Source organism: Aegilops tauschii, chromosome 7 (assembly GCF_002575655.3).
Source record: "Aegilops tauschii subsp. strangulata cultivar AL8/78 chromosome 7, Aet v6.0, whole genome shotgun sequence".
NCBI classification, from domain to species: Eukaryota; Viridiplantae; Streptophyta; class Magnoliopsida; order Poales; family Poaceae; genus Aegilops; species Aegilops tauschii.
The window spans coordinates 18,251,916-18,265,821 of NC_053041.3; the positions used below are offsets into that span (position 1 = coordinate 18,251,916).

Consider the following 13,906-nt stretch of genomic DNA (forward strand, 5'->3'; position numbering starts at 1 on the left):
TCTTAAAAATAGAAATAATATATCAAAAAATTCAATAAAATAAAACTAATTCATTTTAAAATCTTAAAAATAGAAATAATATATCAAAAAATTCATTAAAATAAAACTAATTCATTTTAAAATCTTAAAAATACAAATAATATATCAAATACAAATCATCCGGATTCGCCATCGTACGTTTTAATTCACATGATCCATTCAACAAAGTTTGGTACAATAAATTATTACACATCAATTCTTCCCTTGTGTCCCTGCTTGCTTACGATTGTGCCGTATCCATGGAGCATCGTCATCATTTAACTTAATGCTTGGATCAGTGTTCACTTTGAAGGGCGGAATTTCACCAAACATATTATAATCTTCTGACATGTCTGTCTTGTCCTCCACTCCCATGATGTGTCTTTTCCCTGAAAGAACAATGTGGCGCTTTGGATCATCGCATGATGTACTGATCGTTTTCTTATCTTTCCGTTTCCTCGGTTTGCTACTCATGTCCTTCAAATAAAAAACCTGAGCGACATCTTTGGCAAGGACGAATGGTTCGTCAAGGTAACCAAGATTGTTGAAATCCACCATTGTCATTCCGTATTGCTCGTCCACCTTTACCCCACCTCCTGTTAGCTTGAACCATTTGCACCGGAACAAAGGGACCTTAAAGGAGGGTCCATAGTCAAGTTCCCATATCTCCTCTATGTAACCATAATATGTGACCTTTCGCCCATTCTCGGTTGCTGCATCAAAGCGGACACCACTGTTTTGGTTGGTGCTCTTTTTATCTTGGGCGATGGTGTAAAATGTATTCCCATTTATCTCGTACCTTTGGAAAATCGTTATAGTCGAAGATGGTTTCTTGGCCAACATGTACAGCTGATCTCCAACATCATTGTCATTCATTAAATGTTTTCGCAACCAACTGCCGAAAGTCTTCATGTGGGCCTTTCTAATCCAGGATTCAGGCTTCCCCGGGTTGTCCGAGCGTAAAATATTCTTGTGTTGCTCGAAGTACGGAGCCACCAAGCTGGAATTTTGCAGAACTGTGTGGTGTGCTTCAGTCATAGAATGACCGTCCATACATATCGTGGATTTCCTTCCGATCTTTCCTTTTCCACTTAGTATCCCCTCGTGCCGCGATTGAGGAATACCAATCGGCTTAAGGTCAGGAACATAGTCAATACAGAACTCAATTACCTCCTCATTTCCATAGCCCTTGACGATGCTTCCTTCTGGCCTAGCACGGTTACGAACATATTTCTTTAATACTCCCATGAACCTCTCAAAGGGGAACATATTGTGCAGAAATACAGGACCGAGAATGGAAATCTCTTCGACTAGGTGGAGCAGGAGGTGTGTCATAATATCGAAGAAGGATGGTGGGAACACCAAGTCGAAACTGACAAGGCATTGGACCACATCGTTCTGTAACCGTGGTAGATCTTCTGGATTGATTACCTTCTGAGAGATTGCATTGAGGAATGCACATAGCTTCACAATGGCTACTCGAACATTTTCCGGTAGGAGCCCCCTCAAAGCAATCGGAAGCAATTGCGTCATAATCACGTGGCAGTCGTGAGACTTCAGGTTTTGGAACTTTTTCTCCGCCATGTTTATTATTCCCTTTATATTCGACGAGAAGCCATACGGGACCTTCATACTGCTCAGGCATTCAAAAAAAATGACCTTCTCTTCTTTGGTAAGAGCGTAGCTGGCACGACCTTGAAACCATTCCGGATGCCGGTCATCTGGGTCTTTCAAAAGTTGCTGGTCCTGCCGTGCTTCCTTTGTATCATTTGTCTTCCCATACACGCCCAAGAAGCCTAGCAGGTTCACGCAAATATTCTTCGTAACATGCATCACGTCGATTGCAGAGCGGACATCTAGGACTTTCCAATATTCTAGCTCCCAAAATATAGATTTCTTCTTCCACATGGGTGCGTGCCCGTCAACTCCCCGCGGAACTGATTGTCCGCCAGGACCCTTTCCAAAGATGACTTTCAAATCCTTGACCATATCAAATATCTCAGCACCAGTACATTCCGCAGGCTTCGGCCGGTGATCTGCCTTGCCGTTGAAATGCTTGCCTTTCTTTCTTACGTTATGATTTCGGGGAAGAAATCGACGATGACCCAGGTACACGTTCTTCTTACAATTAACCAAACGTACACTTTCAGTCTCATGTAAGCAGTGCGTGCATGCATTGTATCCCTTATTTGTCTGTCCCGAAAGGTTACTGAGAGCAGGCCAATCATTGATGGTTACAAAAAGCAACGCTCGTAGGTCAAATTCCTCTCCTTTGTGCTCATCCCAGACACGTACACCAGGTCTGGCCCACAACTGTAAAAGTTCATCAACTAATGGCCTTAGGTACACATCGATGTCGTTCCCGGGTTGCTTTGGACCTTGGATGAGCACTGGCATCATAATGAATTTCCGCTTCATGCACAACCAAGGAGGAAGGTTGTAGATGCATAGAGTCACGGGCCAGGTGCTATGGCTGGAGCTCTGCTCGCCAAAAGGATTCATGCCATCAGTACTTAGACCAAATCTTATGTTCCTTGCGTCAGCTGCAAAATCTTTGAACACTCTGTCTATCTTTCTCCATTGCGTTCCATCAGCGGTGTGTCTCAACTCCCCGTCGGACTTACGGTCCTCTTTGTGCCATCGCAACGACTTGGCATGCTTTTTGTTCCTGAACAGACGTTTCAACCGTGGTATTATAGGAGCATACCACATCACCTTGGCGGGAACCCTCTTCCTGGGTTTCTCGCCCTCAACATCGTCACCAGGATCATCGCCTCTGATCTTATAACGCAATGCAGTGCATACAGGGCTTTCATTCAAGTTCTCGTATTCACCGCGGTAGAGGATGCAGTCGTTAATGCATGCATGTATCTTCAGAACCTCTAAACCTAGAGGGCAGACAACCTTCTTTGCTTCGTACGTACTGGCGGGCAACTCGTTATTCTTCAGAAACATATTCTTCAACATTTTCAGCAAATTTTCAAATGATGAGTCACCTACACCTTCCTGTGCCTTCCATTTTAGCAAATCCAGTGTGCAGCCCAGCTTTTTCAGACTATTATCGCATCCTGGATACAACGACTTTTTGTGATCCTCTAACATGCGATCCAAATTCTCCATATCCTTGTCAGTTTCGCAGCGTCTCCGTGCATCAGCAATGGTCCGACCAAGATCATCAGCGGGCTCATCATGTGCCTCTTCTTCACCTTCACCTAACCCTTCCCCACCTTCAGCATCATCCTCCATGAAAGTATCACCGAAATGATCATGATAGTTGTCATCGATATCATCCCCTTCTTCATCTTCTTCCATTCTAACCCCTCTTTCTCCATGCTTGGTCCAACAATTATAGCTTCGCTTGAAACCGTGCCGAAGCAGGTGCATGTGAACGTCTCTTGAGGAGGAGTAACCCTTCTGATTCTTACAGACAGCACATGGACAGATAATAAAACCTTGCTGCTTGTTCGCATTTGCCACTACGAGGAAATCTTTCAAACCCGTAGTGAACTCGCCGGAGAGTCGGGGACCGTACATCCATTGCCGATTCATCTGCATTATTATTATATAAAGTATATAATTAACCATCATGCATTTGTTAAACTAACTAGCTAGAAATAATACAAATTAAACAATGAACTACACACATGCATATTTTATCAATGACACATGAAAGGTTCAAGTTGCTAACCGCGATCGCGGAGGAAAAATAAATGAGAAAGCTCAAGTGTGGCTCGGACACTTCATATCATGTTTGTTTCAGGCTCTCGGGCATTTCATCGAACACTTTGTGTGCATAGGAGGAACCAAAAGCAAACCCACCACCCCCTTCTGAATATTGTGAAGTGAGCTGAGTGAAGTGAAGTGAGCTGAGTCCTATATATAGGGATGGGCCTTTAGTCCCGGTTGGCCTGGCCAACCGCGACTAAAGGCCTTCGGGGACCTTTAGTCCCGGTTGGCCAGGCCAACCGGGACTCCCGTCCGCCAGCTGGATGGGCCTTTAGTCCCGGTTGGCCTGGCCAACCGCGACTAAAGGCCTTCGGGGACCTTTAGTCCCGGTTGGCCAGGCCAACCGGGACTAAAGCCCCTCCCGTCCGCCAGCTGTCGACCGAGCGCGCTGGGCCCAGATAGTTGGTCGCGGGTCTCCTCCCGAACCGCGACTAAAGACCCTTTTTGTCGCGGTTCGATTATTTTGGGGACTAATGGGGGCGTATGGAAGCCTCTTTTTCTACTAGTGTTGGGCCATCCCAACCCCGCCGTCTTAGCTTCTATGCTTAGTGAATTTACCATACCATGTAATAGGGACTCTCATAATTCTGTGTTTTGCGAGTCTTGTCAATTAGGCAAACATGTGCGTCTTCCCTTTAGTTCCTCTAGTTCTTGTAGCACTTATCCCTTTGAATTAATACATTGTGATTTATGGACCTCTCCCATTGCAAGTGTTTCGGGTTTTAAATACTACCTTGTTATCCTAGATGATTTCACCCACTTTGTCTGGACTTTTCCTCTACGCAACAAATCCGAGGTCCATTCTCTTTTCCTTAATTTTCAACGCTATGTGTCTGTTCACTTCTTCCTCCCAATTCGCTTTATCCAATGTGACAATGGTCGCGAGTTTGATAACATTAAAAATCGTACTTTCTTCTTACAACATGGCATCCTGCTTAGGTTCTCATGTCCCTACACATCCCCTCAAAATGGTAAAGCAGAACGCTCTCTTAGCACCCTCAATGATATAGTTCGCAATCTCCTCATTCAATCATCTATGCCTCCCAAGTTTTGGGCTGAAGCCCTACACATGGCCACCTTCCTTCTAAATATTCGACCTTCTAAAACTAAACCCAACACTACTCCCTATTATTCCCTCTTTCTTTCCCACCCCGACTACTCCGCGGTTCGTGTTTTCGGCTGTCTCTCTGTTTTCCCAATGCCTACGCCACTTCTGCAAATAAATTGTCACCACGCTCTATCCCATGTGCTTTTCTCGGCTTCTCTGACGAGCACAAAGGCTATCGCTGTCTCGACCTTCACACCGGACACGTTCATGTCTCTCGTCATGTCACGTTGGCTGAGCACATTTTTCCTTTCTCACAACGCACTACTACACCATCCAACACCCCTAGCTCCGCAAACACCCCCTCTCCCCGTCCTTTCCAACTATATACTCCCCTACCTGCCGAACACAACTTATCACCACCACCATTAACACCCACCACAGCCAATCCCAACCATACACTCACCCCACCCGAGACGTCCCCAACACCCCCGGCCCCTGCTCCCTCCCCAACACCCCCGGCCCCTACTCCCACTCCACCACCCAGCCCTGCTCCCACTCCACCACCCAGCCCTACTCCTTCGTCCGACTCTTCCGCTGCGCCGGACTCACCAGTACCCACCTTACCCCCTCGTGCTATTCCTACAGCAGCCCCGATTAATGATCATCGCATGCGTACTAGGGCCAAATCAGGATTTCATCAACCCCAAGACCGCCTAAACCTTCATACCTCCGTATCTCTTACTTCTCTTTCAAAGAATTACAAAACTGCTCTACTTGATCCCAATTGGGCCGTTGCCATGCAAGAAGAATATAATGCTTTACTTCAAAACAACACCTGGCAACTTGTTCCTCGTCCTCCCAATACAAATATTGTTTCTGGCAAATGGATTTTTCGCCAAAAGTTCCACTCCGAAGGGAGCCTCTCACGATATAAAGCCAGGTGGGTTTGTCGTGGCTTTTCTCAGCAACAAGGAATTGATTACGAAGAAACCTTCTCTCCTGTTGTTAAACCTAGCACCATTCTCACCGTTCTTAGTGTTGGTGTCTCCTCTTCATGGCCCATTCACCAACTTGATGTTAAAAATGCTTTCCTCCATGGTTCCCTTCAAGAAACTGTCTACTGCCAGCAACCTCTGGGTTTTGAAAATCCATCCTTTCCAACTCATGTATGTCTTCTTCAGAAATCTCTCTACGGTCTTAAACAGGCCCCACGAGCATGGTTTCAACGCTTCTCCTCCTTCATTCAAACAATAGGCTTCACTCCATCTCTCTCCGACACCTCTCTTTTTGTGTATCATCAAACTTCTGACACTGCCTATTTACTTCTCTATGTAGATGATATCATTCTTACCGCCTCCTCTCAAAAGTTCTTAGATCATATTGTCTCTCTTCTTAGATCTGAATTTTCTATGACTAACCTAGGACTCCTTCATCATTTCTTAGGCATTGCTGTTGTTCGCGATTCCTCCAGCCTTTTTCTTTCCCAACGCCAGTATATTCTTGATCTTCTTAATCGTGCTGGTATGCTTGACTGTCAATCATCTCGCACTCCTGTCGATACTAGTTTTAAACTTTCGGCTACCGATGAACCCTTTTCCGATCCTACTCTCTATTGTAGCCTAACAGGTGCTCTCCAATATCTCACCATTACTCGTCATGAAATCTCTTTTGCTGTTCAACAAGCATGTCTCTATATGCATGATCCCCGGGTTCCTCACTATAATCATGTTAAACGCATTCTTCGGTATTTAAAAGGAACTCTCAATCATGGTCTCCACCTCAATAATTCTTCTACAAACTCGCTTACCGCATACTCTGATGCAGACTGGGCTGGTTGTCCTGACACTCGAAGGTCCACTTCCGGTTTTTGTGTTTTTCTTGGTAACAATTTGATTTCTTGGTCTTCGAAAAGACAGGTTACAGTCTCACGTTCGTCGGCCGAGGCTGAGTATCGCGTTGTGGCACATGCCGTTGCAGATACAATCTGGATTCGGCAATTACTCTCCGAGCTACACAGGCCTATTGAGCAGGCCACTATTGTCTACTGTGACAACATATCAGCAGTCTACATGACCAGCAATCCAGTTCAACACCGACGCACAAAGCATATTGAGATTGATATTCATTTTGTTCGTGAAAAGGTTGCTCTTGGTCAGGTTCGGGTGCTTCGTGTTCCCTCTACGGCTCAGTTTGCTGACATTTTCACCAAGGCACTGCCTACTAAGCCGTTTCAAGATATCTGTTTCAGTCTCAATGTCGTCGAGCCTGCCGTTGATACTGCAGGGGATGTTAGAGTAGTCATTATGGTATACGACTTCTAGTCCAAGTCAGTTTTGTACCCCTACCCCAAGTCGGTTTGTACCCTCTTATATACTCTTGTATGCCGCACCAAATCATCAATAAGCAACAGTTTTATCCAGCTTTCAAATATGATTGGGAATTCTTTAGCAGGTAAGACGTCAACCGAAACTACAGCCTTCGGTGCAGGATAGCTGGAGTAACTGCCACACCAGATCAGAAAGCCACAAGGCTCCTGGTCCGTACCTCAGTTAGTCTGCTGATTGCTCAATTTAGCCTGCAGGCTCCGAGTTGTGAAACGATCGACAGTTGAAATGAAGAAACATGGTCACAAATTACAGATAGAAAATACTTGTACCAAAATAAACCTATGGGTTTCTTATGATGGCGTGGCATTTTGCTGACAAACTGTAATTGGCAAAGCAAAATCGATGAGAATCACAATTAATGGCATATATAGCAGGCACATTATTTCATTTTCATCAACTCAAATTTTGTGAAAAATGGATGACAGCAGATGCACCCGCCATTCTTTGTTTACAAACAAGCACATGCATTGTGGCAGCAACAATTTGAGAGCAATTAATCATCTTCAAGAAAACAAAGTACTAGAAACAGAGTAAGTCTGTATTCTCATCAGGTAGATTTTGTTCTACGGGACTGCTCTGCTCCGCACTGCTGACTCCGGAGTGGAGAGAATTGGAACAGGTTCTTAAATTTGCGGAACTTGCATAACAACATATGCACTCCCAATTCTTTGATTACAAACAAGCACAAGCATAGTGGCAGTAACAAGCATAGACGAACTAAACATCTCTGAAAAGAAGAGAGTACTAGAAAACAAAGTATGTCCGTATAAAAAATTGCAGATCTTCTCATCAGGTTGATCATCAGCCTTTCCATTCCATGCTGTTCCCTAAGAAGCGATTTTTTATCGGGGCCAACAATTGCAAATTGTGAACTCCTTCTGAGTAGCAGTGCAGCTCGCTACTACCCTCCATTATGCTGAAGCCCAGAGAATCAGAGATCAATGTGTTCCTCATCCATTCACAGTGGAGAGATGTCGAGATCCCTCTTAGCATCACCTTGGACCATTTCAGAGGCTACCAGCCAGCGGAGAACTTGGAGAGTTCAACGTTTTTCCACGCCTTCTCCACAGCTGACATAAAAAAACAGAGCATTACTTAGTATACATTTCATCAGCAGATGCATGTTCACAAGCTGAAAACGGTGCCAGAATGAAAATTAGTACATATTCATTTTGGAAAATCTAACATGACAATAAACAAAAAGGAGTTGTAGATGAACTGACCACTTACCTGTGTGATCACAGTCCACACTTCAAAACATTCAGTGTCCTCTTCAAGCACTGGATGTCTGGAATGTTTTGTTTACTTCAGCTATAGATGCATGCACCCAGCTCAATTCTCATCTGCTAGAGTTGCTCCAGGTCCTCCGTAATATCAAGATTCCTAACATTTGGAAATACTACCACATTTTGAGCACTAATTTCTCCGTAGCATATACAATTATACATACGATGGTTCCCACCTGTGGTACTTCCATTGGTCATGAGCACTAATTCCTGCAGTTGGCTCCTTGCTATTAACCTTCAGCAGAAAATCAGGTAATGTGCTTGTCCCGGATTTGTCAAATTCGAACTTCCTGTGAAGTGTGCCAACGAAGTGGGGCTTCATCACATTATAATAAAACAATAGGAGCTCAATTGGTAAAGGTGAAATTCTAAGAGATCAGACTGGTATACAGAAGAACTACCTATATGTGGACTGTGAAGGAATTCAGGTTTATTTTTTATGTTTAAAAAACCGAGTGTTTTTGTTTCTGTACAATATCAGAGGAAATAAAAGCTTAGAGGAAAATCTAAGCAGAAGACCATGGATAATAAGAGAAGTCACGTGCAGCAGCCATGGAAACTTCATACTATAAGATACTCTTTTCATGTCAAGCAGGTAATCAGGAATCTGACACAACATGGAACCAGTTAAAATCCAAAGGTAGTAGTGTGAAGCCACAAACATTACCTCTTACAGACAAACAAGAAGCGAAGTAGGGGTGGCAGCGGGACAGAATTTGTTCAACATATGTGCAGCCGATCTGCTTGGAGAAGCGAACGAAACAGACGAAATTATCATTGCAGATGATCTTTGCTGTAAGACAAAAAAAATAGATAAATCAAAACATGAGCGGGCGAGAGAGAGTGGTTCGGTCGGGTTCAGCCTAGTCAGCGAGCGGCGCGGGCCGATTCGGCCAGCGTGTCGCCTGACAGGTGGGTCCAGCCTGTCGGAATTACTGTCAATACGCGTTTATACGCACCTCTGACCGTATTGTACCACTTAGGCTCTGAGTTGGTACTGAATTGCAAAACTTTTGAGTAGTGATACCAATCCGTGAGTAGGTGCTGAAGTGTGGTACTAACACATGAAATTAACTCAGTGGCACATGTCTGATGAGCATGCAGTTATAGTGGCATGGTTATTAGACAGGACCTGTACGCAGGGTGATTTTAAATTCTATAAACCATCAAATCATTGTGGGTTTCGGATAGCCGCTAAGATCCCTGTTTGTACTAGAGCTGTACCAAAATACTTGTAGCTGGGGGAAACTAATACAAGTTCCCCAACTACAAGTATTTTGGTATCGAGGGAGTATCTCAGTCAGTCTGCTGCTGCTCAGTTCAGCCTGCAGGCTCCCCGCGGTCTGAGAGTGTGCAAACATGGTCACTGACTTTAGATGGAAAATACTGCTAATTCCGAAATAAAACTGTGGATGTCGGGCGAGGCCTTCTTTTTCTGGTAAACTGTATTTTGCAAAGAGAAACCAATGAAAATTGCAGAGTCCATAGGACAGCAGGCGTATTGTTTCATCAACTCAAGTTTGCAGAAAATGGATAACCACAGATGCAATCATCATTCTCTGTTTACAAACAAGCGCAGACAGTGGCAGAAACAAATGGAGAGCAATCAATCATCTTTAGGAGAACAGAGTACTAGAAAGCGAAGGTCTTCCATCAGTTTGATCATCTATTCAATTCCATGGTGTTCCCCAAGAACCAAAATTTTCATCTGGGCCAACAGTTGCAACTTGTAAACCTTCTGAGATTTCAAAATGGCGTCGCAGCTTGCTACTCCCCTTCATTACATTGAAGACCCAAGATCAATGCACTCCTCTTCCATTCGCAGTGTAGAAACGTCGAGTTCCCTCTCAGCTTCATCTTGCACCATATCAGTGGCCAGCAGCCAGCAGTAGAGAACTTGGAGAGCTGAACAGTATAACAGTACATATATGCAGCTTGATTGGTAGCAGCATCTTGTGTCGTGCAGTCCATTGCATTTTCCAATGTCGTCGCCCCAGCTGAGAACAAATACAGGGCACTAATTTATCAGTACGTATCATCAGCAGATGCATGTGTTATATACCTTTAATTTATTACTTTCAAACCCTTCATTAATTTATTACTTTCAAACCCAGGAGGTTGTTTCATATATACCTTCTCTTCCAGAACACCATGAAGAAACACGTTTTGTACATCAAGCTGTCTGAGACTCCATCTCGTGGAAACAGCAATAACCGCAGAGGATCCTGGAACAGGGACTCCTGCAGCAGAATCTGCAACAGGTGGATCTTTGTGTGGTAGCTTGTTCAGGCGCAGCATCTCCAGTTGGCGCAGAAGATCCCGGTGAGGGGGCCTCATCATTGGCTAATGATGGCGTATCCGCCTCGAGCCGTACACTGGTCGGGCGCGTGGTCGCACCGCATTGTGCGCCTGTCAAGCGCGTGGGCGCTCCGGAGACCACGTCGGATCCTGCGTCAGCCCCGGGTCCCGCGCCAGTTGGGCGAACCGGGTCGCGTCGCTTGTAATAGAGTAGCTGGTCACGGAACCGCGCTCCGTCCGGCCGAGTCACGTGCTGCCGCCTGTCGAGCGAAGATTGGCGCGAAGACGAACACGGGCCGCCGCCACTGGAGGAGGGCCGCGTGTCGCGCGCTGGGCTGGAGACAGCGACGCGGTCGGCGGGCGCTGTCGCTGGCGCATCTGCCGCACCTGCCGTCGCGGATCCCGAAGAGGCTTGGCTGTGCTGCTGCTTCAGAACAGTCCCCGAGGAGGATTTGCCTCCCAGATTCGGGCACATGAAATATGGGTCTGCTGGCGCATTTTTGTCACCAGTTTCATCATTTTCTTTGTTGTTTTCTCCTGTAGCATCATCAGAAAACTTATGCACATCATTAGTAGAAGGATTAGTCAACGATTGATCATCACAATTCGGCCCCCCTTGATCAATGCTGGTGAGATGAGAGGGTAGGAGAAGAATTTCTTCTCGAAGGCGAGCACCGACGTTTGGATGCAGATCAACGAATGGGAATTTCGTTTAATCAAAAAAGACGTCACGAAATATATAAATGCGACCAGTGGTTACATCTAGGCACTTGATACCTTTGTGTTGAAGACTATACCCTAGGAAGACACGGAGCATGAGTTTACGATTATTGTATGGACGAAGATTGGGCCAACAAGCACACCCAAAGACACGAAGGGATTTGTAATCTGGTTTTGTGTGGAGGAGTCTTTCTACCTGAGTTTCGTTGTTGATGACTCGACTAGGAAGCATATTGATGATATGAACAGCGGTGAGAAAAGCCTCATCCCAAAACTTGAGAGGCATGGAAGCTCGACTATGTGTCTGTGCTTGCGTTCGGCAGAGCCATTCTGCTGATGAGCATGAGGACAAGAAACATGGTGTGATATGCAAGTGTTTGGAAGAAGGAGTTTAATTTTTCATACTCCCCCCCTCCCTCCCCCAATCAGATTGCACTGCAATGATTTTACTATCAAGTTTGCGCTCAACCGGGGCTTGAAAATTTTGAAAAACTTGAAAGACATCAGATTTCTTTTGAGAAGATAAATCCACACAAATTTGCTATAGTCATCTATGAAGCTCACATAATAATCATGTCTGCCAACGGATGTAGGGGCGGAACCCCACACATCAGAGAAAATTAATTGAAGTGCTTTGGTAGAGACAATAGTAGATATTGGATAAGGTAATTGATGACTTTTAGCACACTGACGGGAATCACAAATAGTTTGACATTGCGCTCACCAACAAATGGGAGCTTATTTTTACTAAGCAATCTTTCAACTAGAGAAAAAGCAGCATGTCCTAATCGATCGTGCCACCGTGTTGATGAGACTTTGACAACACCATTGGCTTGTTTATTGGATCTCCTAAGCTCCGGAATCAACGGGTAAAGCCTTCGAACACATCTACCTCGATAGAGTACCTTCTTCGTTGCCTGGTCCTTGATAAAAAAGAAGTAGGGATGAAATTCGAGGAAAACATGATTATCAATGGCAATTCTATGAACGGAGAGAAGACTTTTAGCAGCACTAGGAACATGCAAGATTCTCTTAAGATGAATTTTATGATGAGGGGTACGAAAAGTTGAGTGACAAATGTGACAAATCTGCATACCTTCTCCATTTTCCGTGTGGGTATGATCTTTGCCACGGTACTTCTCCTTCATTGTGACTTCCTCAAGTTCATTGGGATGTGATTAGTGGCACCACTATCTACATACCAATTTGTATCAACTCCATAGGAGCCACCAGCCGCGGCAGCCACCTTTTCTTCATCTTGAGAATCATCGTCGTCTTCGTCATAACGGTACCAACAGTCCTTCGCGGTGTGCCCTGGCTTACCGCAAATCTGGCAGCATGGCATCTCTGGTCGGGGCCGGTTGGAGCCGCCAAGACGGCGGCCGTTGGAGCTGTTGCCGCCACCACCGTGTCCTCTAGACCTCCCCTTGTTGCGGGAAGAGCCACGGGCGCGGGAGCCATCACCACGGCCGCGCACCGCGGCGTTGGCAGAGGAGCGGAAACCGCTGCCCGAGCTGTTGAACTGGGCCATGCGCTGATCGAAGTTGCTCAGCATGGCGTAGAGTTCGTCGAGGGAGACCAGCGTGACGCGTGCGTCGAGGGCGGAGACGAGGGGCCGGTAGTCGACCTCCAACCCGAGGATGTTGTAGGAGATGAGCTCGTCATCTTGGATGGCCTTCCCCATAGCTGCAAGCTCGTCCGCGAGGCCATGGAGGTAGGCGAAGTAGGCGGCAACCATCTGGTTGCCCTTCTGCGCGTTGATGAGCGCCGTTCGGATGTTGTTCACGCGACTCATGGACTGTGTCGAGAACATACCTGCCAACGTAGTCCAGAGCGTGTGCGCCCGTGGTGACCGTGGTCACCGTGACGAGCACCTCCTTAGATAGGTTGCTGAGCAAATAGTCCAACACCTGCTGATCCTCCCAGACCCAGATTGGGTGGAGAGGGTTGGGCGCAGAGCTTTCTTTGCCATCCTTATCCTTGGTGACAAGAAGCCTGGCCGGCTCCAGCGTGGTGCCGTCGACGTAGCCGAAGACACCGACGCCACACAGATGGGGAGTGACCTGCGTGCGCCGCAACACGTAGTTCGTGTGTGTTAGCTTCTCGGTGACCTGACCATTGAGGGTAGGTTGGAAGGAGCCGGAGGAGGAAGACATGGCTAGGCTCGGGGTAGATGGGATCTCAGTAGATGGGAAGAGATGGGGCTCTGATTACCATGTGTGAACTAGCGGAACGTCTTGCCTTGCTCAAGCCGACGGGTTCGTGTTAAATAGATGGGGCGCACCTCCCATGATAGCGCATTCATGTAGTTGAGATTACAATCTTATAGATCAAGAAAGGAGATAGAGATAAGAGGTTACATGAGATAAACACAATACCCTAACAACCTAACTATCTCCTATGCCGCATATCTCTAGGCTGGA

At 46.0% G+C, this 13,906-nt stretch overlaps 1 non-coding gene across 1 annotated transcript; it reads right to left on the reverse strand.

The window, feature by feature from the left end:
- Positions 1-13,019: 13,019 nt before the first annotated feature.
- LOC120970129 (small nucleolar RNA Z247) lies at positions 13,020-13,158 on the reverse strand. The gene has a single exon (XR_005764875.1). It is a non-coding gene; the product is annotated as a small nucleolar RNA Z247 (small nucleolar RNA).
- Positions 13,159-13,906: the final 748 nt, after the last annotated feature.